A 10,920-nucleotide genomic window follows, 5' to 3' on the forward strand; every position below is an offset into this window, starting at 1 on the left:
CTGCAGTCCAGTCCTGGCCACCATCCCCCACTGTGCAAGGGCGAAGGCTGTGCAGTGCAGGTGTTGGACACCCACAACTGGATGGTGCCCTGAAGCCAACCCCTGCTGTGCACAGCAGAAGGCTTTCAGAGTGACAATTAGATGCATGGTGTAGGTTGGGCACTTGCCTTGGCCTCCTGCAGCCAAACATCTGCTGTGCACAGCCAATGTCAGTGAGCGGAGGGGGTTAATCTCCCATAGTGGAAGTGCACCAGGTCTGGCTGAAGGCCAGGTGTTGTGGGCCATGCACATCCAAAGACCCTAAAGTAACACAAGTTGTAAGAGAGTTAGGTAGAAAAATATGTTCATAGCAGAGTCAAGGGAGTTAAAGTTGTCTATAGTGACTTCGCCATTAAAAAATGCAGGAATGTTCAAGGTAGGAAGCCATATTATCAGCCCTAAAGCCAATTCGTGTGGCTTTAATAAGCTAACGCTGGAAAATACAGCTATGCAGAAATGTGCACTTGTATATCGCTGTGTTTGCATGCCTTGCCACATTTAAACCTCTTCGCTTTTTCCATACATCTTGGGATAAGACAGTGTGCTGTAGAACCTATGACCCATATGCTGTCAGACATTAACAATTTTGCATTGCCCATCAAGTTCTTGAGTATCATTGCCTTCTGTTTGTGCCAATAGCTGTGGAAAAGGTAATTAAATGCAGTTTACGCCATTTACAGAGTGCATTAGAAATTATTTCAAAAATATCATAAGGGCAATAGGTAAAAAAGCTAAACTGGGTCAATAGTGCACAGACCATTGCTTGACTGGGAAGGCCGCGTTGTATGTCCAGGCAGGAATCTGATGAGGTGTTGGACATATGTGGAAGCTTTTGATGAAATCTGACTGGACAACTTCTGCTGGAAAGTGCAATTAATGTTCCATGATTTATCTGGTGTTGGTGCCTCGGATTAGGGAAGCAATCAACAACTGCTGCAAGCGAATCAGTAATCAGCTTTTTCTGTTCTGAAAAGCCCTTCCGGAGCCATGATTAAAAAAGTAGGCTGAAACGCCACGGGTTTATACAAATATCCGCTTCCAGAGTGGAGTCCGTGTTACTCGTCAAACGTAGGTGCACGAGTCAGACAGGCTTTGTGCTCTGCAGTGACGATGGATGGCTGGACAGCTCTAGTATGGGGTCACCCAGACCTGCCAACTTGTACAAATCTCACCATATGAAAGCCGGACAGGGAACAGCAAGCAGCCCTGGCAGATTGCTGCTCCTCTGGCTGTGGGAGCGGGCGGGGAAGGGGTGCTAGTAAGAAGCACCGCTCCCGCTTTTGTTACAGGGGGGCGATATTGCAGTACTGCTGCAAAATGAGCCCCCATGGTCACAGTACCGGCCTCCACTCCTCCAGCCCACCGGGGAAATGCCCGGTGCCTGCTATGGCCAGTCCAGCGTATGAGGATGGGGCGAGGCCTCATGCCGAGAAGTATCTAAGAGACACTTTTGCCCCCACCCTGCCACCGAGCCCTCCGAGCCCTCTGCTCCATTTAAAAAAAAAGGCTTGCTGAGGCTGGTGCCAATGTCCTGGGCTGTTTTCACGCCCCTTAATGGACGTCGGCGGTTCAAAGCCTCAGACAATGTGAAATCCACTATTTACAGTGGTTTTCAGCTTGTTTTCCCTGCCACCGTTGGCTCCTCAATGTGTGACTGTGTGATGGGAGCTGATATTGTGTGTCACATGGTGGCACTGTGTGAGTTGGCAGGTCTGGTGACCGGATGTATGACATTACATGCTTTTAGGCGCTGGATAGTGATTTATTTAATTTACTATTCCAACTCCAGTCCCCGTGGATAGTAGGGAAGGTGTTGGATAGTATATTAAATACATTCCCTATCCTAGAGCGCCCCCCAGCGATATGCGTTGTAATGGTTTGCGTTGTAAAAGTTGCGTCGTAATAGTAGTGTGTTGTAAAAGTTTCGTTGTAAAGGATGTTTCCCCTGGTGACCGGATATTCTGAATGAAAAACCGGGAAGGCCATTGACATAGAAATAGGACCATGCTGCAGCCAGATCATGAGTACACAAGGCCTACACTAAAAATGCTTTAAACAAATGTTTGAACTATTTTTAGTGTAGACCTTCTGTGACTATGATCTGAGTGCAGTCAAAACAATTGTGATCTGATCCAGGAGCAGGCTGCTAGTGATCCCAGTCTTGGGTGATAAGACGCAGTTCACCCCTCATTAAATGCTGTTGTGCTGCATTAGTGAGGCGAGGCGGCAAAGCAGTCGGCTCTTTAAACAACTTCTGTCCCCAATGTGAAGAGAGGGTCGGAAGAAATGCTAGCCTCTACCAGATAGTGACTAATGTGCATGCTCATCCGACGCTTTCTGGAAAACCCGAACATATCTTTGTCGCAGGAACAACAGCCCGGGGACAAATATTTAAAAGGGGGCAGCATACAAGGAAGAGAGCTAGAAACCATATGGCCCCTTATGGAGTGCTGAATGAAAAAGTAGTTCCCTAATGTGAGAAGTGGCAGGCTGTAGTCAGCCAATCAAAAGCATTGCAAAGAAGCTATACTCCAGGGGAGGGACAAACACAAGTGGAAGACATGTCATCTAAAAAGAAGAAGCAAATGGGAGAGACAATAAAGCCAACCAATAGTAAGCAATGGGTGTGCTGTAAGCCTGATGTAAGTACATAGTAGGTCTTTCGCAACCGGACAGGTTGCGATGTCTGGTAGACCAGACCTAAAAAGCAGCTCCTGGTCAGAGCATCTGTCAACAATAATTCCTGTCAACCAAGTTTGCAAGATTATATGATTTAACCTGTAAATCTGGGTCTCTTTTACCTTTTTTTCTTTATTTTTTGTACAAAAAAAGCTTTATGGTGGGTGCTGTCTTTAGCTTTAAATAAAATTACTTTCCATATGATAAGTAGAGTGTTGCAGGACATGTACTTAAATAATTTAATTGCTTTGGAAGTGGCCACTTATCGACAGTGATGTCTCTAGATGTCATTTTATGAGTAGGACACAAAATGGAACAAAGATAAAACAGGAAGTCGTCAAACTGTGCATATGCACATATAAAAATGCATACGTATGTCACACCATTGACAATATCCCCTTTGGTGAGCTATTGAGGCTCAAACGAATCTGCAGCACTGATGAAGATTATGAACTTTGTGCTGCAGAAGCCCTCAATAGATTTCGAGGGAGGGGTTATAAAGAATCCGTCTTGAAGCAATCCATTGAGAAAGCTAAGAACAGATCTAGGGACTCTCTTTTATCTAATTCAGAATCCATCATGGAGAAAACATCAGATTCAGACATCAGTGCACCTAGACTGATATTGACATTTAATAGACAGGAACGCAAAATTCGGTCTATTATTAACCAAGGGTGGCCGGCTTTAAAAACTGACTTGGTGCTGGCACCTAGAATAGCGGCAGGACCCAACATCACATATAGGAAAGGCGTAAGTTTGAGAACCCAGCTGAGCAGAGATTTTCCTGAAGTGATGAAAAAAGACAATTGGATGGTTAAGCCTGGCTTCATCCGTTGTTCTAGCTGCAGAGCCTGTAAGTTCGGGGTAAACACTACCACGTACTGCACACCCTTCAGACCTGATCCAGTGGAAATTAAGGGCAAACATAACTGCAAAACTGAGTTTGCAGTCTATGTTCTGACATGCACCTGTGGCTTAAGATATGTTGGCAGCACACGCCAACAGGTGCATGTCAGAATTTTGCAACACCTGCGAGCTATCGTTAATAACGACAGCACATACCCCGTGGCTCGACATTTTAAAGCTATTCACCATAACAACCTTGAATGCCTGACATATTTTGTTATAGCCTCCATACCCAAACCTATCAGGGGAGGGGACAGGGATCTTATGCTTAGGAGATTGGAATCTCAGTTTATCCTAGAACTGGACAGTCGTTTTCCTAACGGTCTTAACACAACTGAAGACCTCCATGTATTCCTGTAAAAACCATTTGTTGACCTTGATATATCTGGTTTAAAGCTTTCCTGCCATTACCCGCCCCCTTCCCTCTCTTGAAGTCTCTTTATGAAATATATGTTTAATTTCATCTTTTTAATTTTGGCACATATGTTTGGAATCGGGTAAGAGTTCTTCTCTCACTCACCATTCATATTGGAAGAACACCATTTAGGATTTCTTCCATATTTTTCCCTCTGGGGGCACACATAATTTTGGATTCTCTATAGCACTTTAACATTGACACAGACAAAGGGGGCATGATGATAAGCAGTGGCAAGGCTCTTTCGTATTGTACGATTTACTTCAGTGACCATACATGAATAGAATACAAAATCATGATGGATATATAAAGCATTCATGCTGATATCAGATAAGTTTCTTATCTAACGAATTAGAGACAGTGCACAACCATGCATATACACCAGGTCTTAGCTAAAGAGCATGTATAAATAACTCTTTGTGCACAGAATGTTTTGTTTACACATTCTAGTCATTGACTATTTAAACAACATTGCACTTTCTGATGATGGCACTTTAATTTATTTATTATTTATTTAAAATCTTATATAGCGCGCAGCTACCCTTGGGCATCCCGGCGCTTTCCAGACAACATCCGATGGTAATGGGGACAAAGTTGACGCATTATACAGGAAACAAAAAGGTTTTAAGACCTTTACGGAAACGCAGTGTGCAGGGCTCAGCGCGTAGTTTTAGAGGAAGCGAGTTCCAGAGCTTTGCCGTATTAAATGAGAATCTTCTCCCGCCCGTACGGGCCTTTTTAACTCTAGGAACTAGTAAAAGATGTTTCCCTTCTGATCGCAGCATTCTGCTTGCTTTGTATGGGGTAACTAGGTTTTTTAGAATGAGGGGGCCTTTACCTGCAAGGATTTTATGGGCAGTACAAAGTGCCTTAAAGGTCACTCTCTCCCGCACAGGGAGCCAATGCAGCGCCTTCAATGCCGGTTTCGCTGATTGCGTCCTTGGAATGTCCATAAGCAGCCTTGCCGCTGCATTTTGGACCTGTTGAAGAGTCTTGAAGGTCGATTCAGGGGCGCCCAAAAAAATGGCGTTGCTATAATCGAGTCTAGATGTTATAAGACCCTGAATCAGCAGCTTCCTCGATGTTAACGGTAGGAGAGGAAAGATTTTACGTGCCGACCTAAGCAGGGCATAACACACTCCTGCTGTTTTCTTAGCTTGAGTGCGAAATGACAAGTCTGGTTCTAGCCAGACTCCAAGGCTCTTGATCGCTTCTTTGGGGGCCGGGGGATCACCCATACATCCCGGCCAGCTGAGCGACGGGAGAAGGGTGGTTTTACTTCCCAGCAGCAGTATTTCCGTCTTTGAGCCGTTTAACTTGAGGGAGGATTCTCCCATCCAAGTGTGAACATCTGCCAAGCAGAAGTTCAAGGTGTCCGGATTGTCGGCCAGGTGGGATAAGGAAACCACTAGCTGCGTGTCGTCAGCGTAGCTGACGATTTTGATGTCATATGGGGATACTACGTCCTCCAGGGGGGCCATATAAACATTAAATAATGTAGGGCTCAGCGAAGAGCCCTGTGGCACTCCACACTGGAGGGGAATAGATTTGGACCTCTCAGAGCCATCCCAAACCTGGTAAGTTCGATTCGAGAGAAAAGATCTCAGCCACTGCAGGGCCACCCCAGACACCCCTACCTCAGCCAGCCGTCGAATCAACACCTGATGGCTCACGGTGTCAAACGCCGCGCTGAGGTCCAGGAGGATCACTGCCACTGACCCTCCTGAGTCCAGAATACGTCTCGCTTCATCAACGACCGCCAAGAGGGCCGTGTCTGTGCCCTGACCTGGGCGGAATCCAGTTTGTGATGGCCGGAGGAGTCCATTCGACTCCAAAAAGGCTGACAGCTGCTTGTTGACTAACCGCTCAGCAATTTTGCCGAGGCCCGGCAGCAACGAGATGGGCCTAAAGTTCGACAGGTCAGTGGGGTCCAAATTGGTTTTTTTTAAAAGAGCCCTAACAACAGCCATTTTCTAAGTGGGTGGCACCACACCCTGGATAAAAGAGGCATTCATTAGGTCTGTCACGGGAGCTGCAATGGACGCTGTTACCTGTTTGAGGAACTTCATGGGGACGGGGTCCATGGGGGAACCACTTTTAATCGACGATAGGGTTTTGGTGACGTCGCTCACTGATACTGGGCCAAAGGTGTCGATATCGAAAGCGGTCTTTCTGGCCTGAGTTCCCACGACCTGCTTGCCATTGTCCTGAGATAGACCAGGCTGGTACAGGGAGTTTAGGATCTTCTCAATTTTTGTGTGGAAGAACTCAGCTAGTTCCGTGCTTTTTTGTTTGTCATGCGTAACAGCCGGCTCCGGAACTTTAAGCAGTTCTTTAACCACTTTAAAGCTCTCCCTAGAAGAACTAGAGGCAGATTTGATGCGGTCTTCGAAGAATAGGGCTTTCGCGCGTCGCAAGGCGGACTTGTAGCCCCTCATTGCCGCACGATATTCTTCTTTCCTGGAGACTTCCCAGTTCTTCCTCCATAGCCTCTCCATCCTTTTACATCCCTTCCCAAGGGTGCGAAGATCTACGGAGTACCACGGAGCTGAGCCAACTCGTTTCTCCCTCTTTTGAACTCTCTTTTTAGGAATCAGAGCGTCCAAAGAAGCGGATAGCCAGTTGTTGATGTTAGCATCGGCCTTAACTGGGTCCGACTCAGGAAGAGGGGGCGTGTCTTCCAGTTTAGAGGTCCAGTTATCAACCGATAATCTGGACCAGGCTCTATCCACTAGGAAGGCCTGTTTGGTACTTGTAGGTGGTAGGTCAATTTGCCAAAGTGCTGATACCAAAAAATGGTCTGACCATGGAAGGGGAAGGGCCGGCCTAGCTGTAAAGCTGGGAATGTTCGAGAACATCGGGTCAAGCAGGTGTCCCTTTTCGTGAGTGGGCCCGAAGTTAATTAGGTCCAACTCACACTCTTTTAAGTCGCTCTGGAGGTCCAGAGCCGTTTGATCAGTGGGCTCGTTGAAGTGAAGATTGAGATCACCCAACACCATGAAATTGGCTGTAGATGCGGCCAGGACCGTCACTGATTCTACGAGGGAACTCACAAAATTACCCAGTGCGCCTGGGGGCCGATAGATCAACAAACCTGATATTGACACTGTCGGGGATATCCTGAGAGCGAAGTGGCAGCTCTCACAGTCCGAGAGTTGGCCATTCTGTGCCCTGCAAACAAACAGGCTCCTGTATATAATAGCATTTCTGTTTGCACTATTATTGCATCTTTTGCACAAATTTGCTGGTTGCGATATTTGCACATTGTCTCTGTTGCGTGTTTTTTTATAAAAATGAATAATATATTTTTATAAACCAAAACGTATTTATTTTTTTAACTATAAAATAAATTGTAATATCATCGTGATTTTAACATGATCATGCATTTATGCTGTTATAATTTTCATGTAATGACTCTTCATGGCACTGATTTAGAGAAAAAAGACTGCTTAAGCCTAAGATATGTAGTGTGTCTTTTATGTTTACTACCACGTGGTTGTGGAAAAAAATGCCCGGGAAAACTATTTGTATTTAAGCTATTGTGATTGTACTGACTAATGATCTGTGAACAAGGGCGGATGCCCGAAACGCGTAGGATCTGGTGGCTTGAGCGCTAATAAATTGTTTTTCTGGCCCATGACGAACGTTGGAGTGGCGTAGCTTCTTTTCGAGATTGCTGCGGCGGCGGCTGCGATAATTACAGGAGAGAGCTTCACTTTGTGCATATATATATATATATATATATATATATATATATATATATATACACACACACACATTAAGTCATATTTAAACATTTCAAGAAAACATGTAGGCTCATGTATTGCACATGTATTGCTTGCGTGTGTGATGTCTGTTGTCATTGCATTGCGGTGCGGTGCGGCGGGGCAACCATCAAAAACTGTGGTGGTGGGGCTCAAATGAAGAGGCAGGAGAACTAGAGGGGGACATGGCCCCTTCTGACTCTCCTCCCACAGAGAAAGCAGTGTTTATGGATATTAGTGAGTCAATATGGAAAGTACTCACCTAGTGTCCCACATTGGACTTTTGTGCCTCGGCTTTGGGCATCCAAGCTGTGCTGCGGATGCTGCTTCTCTAAAAGCATTGATTTTGGACTTCCTAGTTAAGGACTGAGGGGATTCTGCCCAATGACGTGGGTGGTACTGAGAAGGGTCCCAGAACAAAGAAATCAATAGAGGAAAAATATACATGTAGTAATGAGAGACATAAATCTTAAAATAGTTTACACATTGTTATTTAATCACAATGTGTACATACGTATTATCACAATGTTTATGCAATTATTTATCGTTTGGTGTGCCCCAGGTAGGGAGGGGTATTGGACTAACATCAGGTAAGTTCGACAGCCCGGCCCTCAGTGTGCTGCATTCACCGCTCACCACTTGACGTTTTTAATTCCGTTTTTATCCCCTTTATTAATTTTCCCTTTCCTCTTCCGCAGTCAACTTCATGTGAGGTTTCCCCACCATGAGATAACATCCACAATGTACCGGATGTTACATACTATATGGTAATTATGTCATCTCCCTTCCGACCTTTGATGTGCACACTTACTTTAGATTAGCTCTTTTACCATTGATCGCTTGTTCATTACCTCCATCTAGGTTACCCGCTCCTACCCCCGTCCTGATGAAGACCCCATAGCAAGGCAACATTCTATGCCTGCACTTTTCTGTGGGTTGAAACGTCGACAGCTTATCCTCTCTCAGCTTCCTTCCATACATTATGATTGATTGTTCTCGTTTTTGGAAGCATGCTGGTTATCTAATTATTTTGTGAACCGTTGGTCCATTTGTTTTTGTGAAACTACATGAATACTGAATATATTAAGGACGTCTGACCATTGCTGTGTCACTAATTTGAATCTTCTCACTCCTCTCCTACACTACCACTTCCCATACCCCTCCCTACCTGGGACACACCAAACGATAAAGAATTGCATACACATTGTGATAATACGTATGTACACATTGTGATTACATAACAATGTGTCAACTATTTTAAGATTTATGTCTCTCATTACTACATGTATATTTTTCCTCTATTGATTTCTTTGTTCTCGGACCCTTCTTCTCAGTACCACTATCACCCAGGTCCCAGTGACTGTTTTTGGGTATAACCCCCTCCTTTGTAACACGTAACAATGACGTGGGTGGACAGTGTTTGGGACCATGGAATTCTCTCTGGTGTACCTCTGCTGCAGAGTCACTCCCTCAAGTTAGAACCGCATAAATTGAGGCCTTGGCTACATGGACTTTCCATATGCAGTTCGGCCTCAGTACAAACATGGATGGGCTACCTTCCTCTCATTGGGTTTTAGGGTCAAGCGGATCTGCGAAGCCATCAGGGACTTTGAGACAGAGTAATAGACTATTGTGAAATGAGTGGGCACCTACTACACCCTGGGGAAGAAACCAGGGTGTGGTTTGTGGCCCCTGATTCGATGTCTTCTGAATGTGGCATTAGTAATGGCTTTCATTGCTGACAGCCATTGCTAGAGAACAAAAGTAGTGTAAGGCCCTGACAGGAAGGCCTCTCTCTCTCTCTGAAGGGGCCAGCTCTCAGTTACTGGTTAAGACCCGCTGACTGGTGAGATGGGAGTAGCTGAGTCCTGCTGCTGTACAAGAAGGGAGTGAGTTGTTGAGGCCTCCCAACAGTGTGAGGCTAACCTGCATAACTAGCTGTATTTTCGATGTTTGAGCCCCTGGAGGCGCTCTTCAAGGCATCGCTCCAAATATAGACCCGGTGGCCCCAAAACTGCTGTAAATAACAACTACGACTTTGCAACTTTCATTTACCAGTGATGGATCAGAGTGGTCATACCTTCAACCTTTCTACATTCACTGATCCTCAAGGAAGTGAGGAAGCAGGATACCTTTACTTTGTGATACCCTTGAAAAGGTTGTAGGATCTTTAAGCAATTCCCACACTCCATACTTAACGAAATTCCCCCCGGCATTAGTCAAGAGTTTTCCTGAAACGAGGCCACCACTTCCCCAGTAACTCAGCATGGAAATCCTTGCCAGAGGGCACCTCGATCGTCAATTTGTTTCACAGTCTTATGGGTACCGTCAGAATTATCTTTTCCTGTATTTGACTATACAAACGGTGGCCTCTCTGCTGCACCACTGAGTAGTACCCCTACCACGGGACACGCATCCGTCGAAATACTCCAACAAAATGGGAACTCTGTTGCATAGTTGCATAGGCCTCCTGTCTGATGATTATTTTCACCGTCCAGATGCCCTCTTTCTTATGGTGATGATGTACGCCCACTTCACATCTGGGTGAGGCACCGGGCACCCTGAACACAATCACCTAGAGCCACTTTACCACCTCTTGACTTCCATAGGTCCCATAAATTGCTGTGCCTTGCTCTTAGGCGCAGGAGTTAGGCTGATGGGTTTCTCGTTTCCCCGGCACTTTGCCCCCCCCCGCCCACTGTATTGCACTGCTAATAGAACTACTGCGATTTTAGAATTTGAACAGTTTTGCTGTGAAGTCTTAGTGGTACTTTCATATGCTTTTATTAGCCTAACAGGTACCAGAGAGCATCGTTATGTCCGATATAATGCAGGAAGCCTGCAATCCCCATATAGTGCCATTTTCTCCAATTTTTCGAATTACAGTCAAGTTCTTATATCTCTTGTCTGTGATGGAGAAATGATATAGCTACTTAGCTGTAAAAACATATTACAGTTGACTTGTGTAGTAAAGCAGACTCTGCTTTTATGTATCATGCTTACACCATGCTATCTCTTTCCTATGAAGAACAGCAAACCAATGATTTGAGTAGTTTGTTGGAAGGATGATGGTGTGGCCATGTATTATATGGAATAAAATACACTCTGCTAAACAAT

Source organism: Lissotriton helveticus, chromosome 12, assembly GCF_964261635.1.
Source record: "Lissotriton helveticus chromosome 12, aLisHel1.1, whole genome shotgun sequence".
Lineage (NCBI taxonomy): Eukaryota > Metazoa > Chordata > Amphibia > Caudata > Salamandridae > Lissotriton > Lissotriton helveticus.